The sequence below is a fragment of the Carcharhinus amblyrhynchos genome, unplaced genomic scaffold (assembly GCF_965287045.1).
Source record: "Carcharhinus amblyrhynchos unplaced genomic scaffold, sCarAmb.v2.hapA scaffold_39, whole genome shotgun sequence".
Lineage (NCBI taxonomy): Eukaryota > Metazoa > Chordata > Chondrichthyes > Carcharhiniformes > Carcharhinidae > Carcharhinus > Carcharhinus amblyrhynchos.
The window spans coordinates 7614027-7618357 of NW_027649780.1; the positions used below are offsets into that span (position 1 = coordinate 7614027).

The 4331-nt window shown below is 46.1% G+C and overlaps 1 protein-coding gene across 1 annotated transcript in view; it reads left to right on the forward strand.

The window, feature by feature from the left end:
• LOC145363731 (uncharacterized) overlaps window positions 1-4331 on the forward strand; it is a 469439-nt gene that overhangs the window by 285205 nt on the left and 179903 nt on the right. The window lies entirely within an intron of this gene.

Below are 4331 nucleotides of genomic sequence, written 5' to 3' on the forward strand. Positions count from 1 at the left end.
TTAGAATTGTGAAACACACAGAAATTAAATGTTCTGGTTTTTTTGGGATCCTCCTGTGCCTGGTACCTGTGATGTGAACAAGGTTATTAACATTCTCTGCGTTAAAGGTTCCTCCTGGTTCTTGCTGTCTGTTGTGTCCTTTGTCACAGTCTGTACCGGGACATTTCTATTGAAAGGTTGTTAAGAAATTCCAGTGAATTCCAGCCTCTTGTGTAACGTTCCATTTGGTGTGGGTCAGATTCAGAGATGTCCACGTGTGTGTGAAAAGTGTTCTGGGTAAGGGTTTTAACCCTTCTTTACCCATTAGTAACAACAAACCCTTTATTCAACTCCAAAGAATAAAGTCCTCTTTAGATATCAATTCTACCTGTTATCTACATTTCACCGAACAAGTTAATATCTTACTAACTTGATTGATTTTATTGAGCATGTGATGAAGGTGATCGATGAGGGTAGAGCAGTGCATGTTGTGAACATGGATTTTAGTAGGGCTCTCAACAAGGTCCCTCATGGTCGGCTCATCCAGAAGATTAAGATGTATGGGATTTACGGTGATTTGGCCGCTTGGATTCAGAACTGCCCATAAAAGTCAGAGAGTAATGGCAGAAAAGTATTTTTCTGGCTTGAGGTCCGTGACTAGTGGTGTTCCACAGGGATCCATACTGAGACCTCTGCTGTTTGTAACATATGTAAATAACTGATGAAAATGTGGATGGCTGCGTTAGTAAGTTTACAGATGACACAAAGCTCGATGGAATTATAGATAATGTAGAAGGTTGTCAAAGGATACAGTGGGATATAGATCAGCTGCAGATATGGACAGAGAAATGGGAGATGGAGTTTAATCTGGGCAAGTGTGAGATGCTGCACTTTGGGAGATCAAATGTTAAAGGTAAACATACATTTAATGGCAGGCCCCTGAACAGCACCGATGTCCAGAGGGATCTTGGGGTTCAAGTCCCTATCCCCCTGAAATTGTCCACACAAGTAGATAGGATGATAAAGACATATGGCATGCTTGCATTTATTGAGTACAAGAGTCAGGATGTTATGTTGCAGCTTTATACAACTTTGGTTTGACTGCACTCAGAATATTGTTTTCAATTCTGCCACATTACAGGAAGGGTGCAGAGGCTTCGGAGTGGGTGCAGAAGAGGTTTCCCAGGATGCTGCCTGGATTAGAGGGTATGAGCTATCAGGAGAGGCTGGAAAAACTCGGGTTGTTTTGTCTGGAGTGACAGAGGCTGAGAGGAGACCTGATAGAAATCTATAAAATTTTAAGAGCCATAGATAGGGTTGACAGTCAGAATCTTTTTCCCAGAGTTGAAATGTCTAATACTGGGGGACGGGTATGCACTTCAGGTGGAGAGGGGAAAGTTCAAAGGAGCTGTGAGGGGCAAGATTTTTTTGAGTGGTTATGTCTGGAATTTGCTACCGGGGTGGTGGTGGAGGCAGATATGACAGGGGTGTTGCAGGGGCTTTTAGATCAGGATATGGAGATGCTGGCGTTGGACTGGGGTAAACACAGTAACAAGTCTCAACACCAGGTTAAAGTCCAACAGGTTTATTTGGTAGCAAAAGCCACTAGCTTTCGGAGCACTGCTCCTTCATCAGGTAAGTGGATCAGCACATGAAGATGCAAGGAAAATAGGAATATGGTCCAAGGGCAGGCATAAGGGATGAGATTAATTTGTCGTCATGTTCAACACAACATTGTGGGCCGAAGGGTCTGTTCCTGTGTTGTACTGTTATATGTTAGAGAAAGGAAATAGAGGCACTGGAGAAAGGGCAAGAAAGATTCACAAGATTAATCCCAGAACTGTAATCACTTGTGAACTCACTGGTGTTTCACCAAGTTTGCTGACAGTGAATCCCTTCCCAGTCAGAGCAGGTAAATGGTCTCTCCTTGGAGTGAACTTGCTGATGGTTCAGTAATGCTGAAGATATTCTAAATCTCTTTGTGCAGTGAGAGCAGCCGAACAGCCCCTCCTCAGTGCGAATACACTGGTGGGACACCAGTTCTCCACAGCTTGAAGACATTTCCACAGTCAGAGTAGGTGAACGGTCTGTCCCCAGTGTTGAATGCGCTGGTGTTTCCACAGGTTGGATGATGTTCTAAACCTCTTTGTGCAGTGAGAGCAGCTGAACGGTCTCTCATCAGTGTGAATGCGCTGGTGGTCTCTCAGATCCTGAGACCTTTTGAATCCGCTCCCACAATCAGAGCATTTAAAGGGTCTCTCACTGGTGTGAGTGACCTTGTGACTCCGCAGGTGGGAAAACCGAGTGAATCGCTTCCCACACACAGAGCAGGTGAACGGTCTCTCCCCGGTGTGAAGATGCTGGTGTGTCCGCAGATTAGGTAACTGAGTGAATCCCTTCCCACACACACAGCAGCGGAATGGTTTCTCCCTGGTGTGAACTTGCTGGTGTACCTGAAGGTGGGATGACCTTCTAAACCTCTTTGTGCAGTGAGAGCAGCTGAACGGTCTTTCCTCAGTGTGAATGCGCTGGTGGGACACCAGTTCTCCAGAGCTTTTAAATCCACTCCCACAGTCAGAGCATTTAAAGGGTCTCTCATTGGTGTGAGTGAGATTGTGACTCAGCAGGTGGGATAGCTGAGTGAATCCCTTTGCACACACACAGCAGGTGAATGGTCTCTCCCCAGTGTGAATGCGTCGATGAATTTCCAGTGCAGATGGGGATATGAATCCCTTCCCACAGTCCCCACATTTCCACGGTTTCCCAATGGTGCAGGTGTCCTTGTGATTCTCCAGGTTAAACAATCAGTTGAATCTCACACAGAACACGGGTACAGTCTCTCCCCACTGTGAATGCTGCAATGTATTTTCAGGCTGTGTAACTGGTTAAAGCTCTTTCCACACTCAATGCACTGGAACACTCTCACTTGCATGCGTTTGTGTCTCAGTGCTTTTCCAGTCACACTCATATTCAAAATCTGCTGAAGCAGACAGAACAGAGAAACATTTCTCCTTCTAGATTCAAAGGTCAATGATATTCAGGTTCCAATGAATGGAGTGACTCTGTCAGATGCTGATGTGACAGTTGGCTTGATGTTTCTGTCTGCAAATCCTCACCTCCTGACACCCTGTAAAAGGAATTTACAACAGACATCAGTGTCAGTACAGAATAGAAATTCAGAACAGACTATGCTAGTTTCTATAGAACGTTCTTTCCTCTCCTCTATGGGCAGCACCGTGGCAGAGCGGGAAGCACTGCTGCCTCACAGCGACAGAACCTGGTTTCGATTCCCAGCTTGGGTCACTGTCTGTGCAGAGTTTGCATGCTCTCCCCGTGTCTGTGTGGGTTTTAATCCCACAGTCTGAAAGACGTACTGGTTGAGTGCACTGGCGATGCTAAATTCTCCCTCCGTGTACCTGAACAGGTGCTGGATATGGTGACCATGAGATTTTCACATTAACTTCACTGCAGCGTAAATGTAAGCCTACTTGTAACACTAATAAATAAACTTAAAAAAACTCTGTCATTCCCCAAAAGGTGTAAATCTCCATCCCACACACTCTCCCTCCATTCTCACTCTGCTGTATCTAATATTCACCCTCCCAATTCTCATGAAGGTGCTGATTCAGGCTGATTGACAGATCCATGCTCACTGCTTCCTGTCCTGGACACAGAGCTGAAAATCTTCATGAAAAGCTGTCATGTTAAAGTTTTATACTCAGACGTAAATAAGTAGATTCACGATATGTGAATACACTGTATTACCTGGTTACAGATACATGAAGAATGCGAGGAGGAATTTTATTTAGTGGTGACCTGGAAGTTAAAAATTCAACGCCAGAATGAAGAAAGAAATGGAAAGGGAGAGAAAAGAAAGTGTTTTACTCACAGATGTTGCAGACGGGGGGAAGTTTGAGTCTGTCTGAAGCTCAATGTTCATTCAGAGAGAGCAGCAGCAGCTTTGCTGGGCAGGAATGAACAAGCTCATTGTCCAACTTCCGCATTCAGGCAATGGGAGAGCTCTGATTGGCTGGAGGAGCAAGGGGCCTTCCTGTTCCATTGGTCAATCCCCCGCAGACAGACAATGAGGGGCGGAGCCCCACGTGACTTTGCCCTCCAGCCGCGCTGAGCTGCTGTCCAATGGGAAACGCTGGAAGACCCGGACAGACAATGGTCGGTGCGCCGGCTTTGCCCTGGGCCCCACACCCGCACATGCGCGTTCATCCAAATGCCACAAATGCGCACTTCCGACTCACTGCCTCTCACCCGTTCTAGCCAATGGGAAGAGTTGGAGGACCGGAAAGACTCTGGTCCTCCAGCCAATCAGAGCTCCCCATTGTTTGAATGCGGAA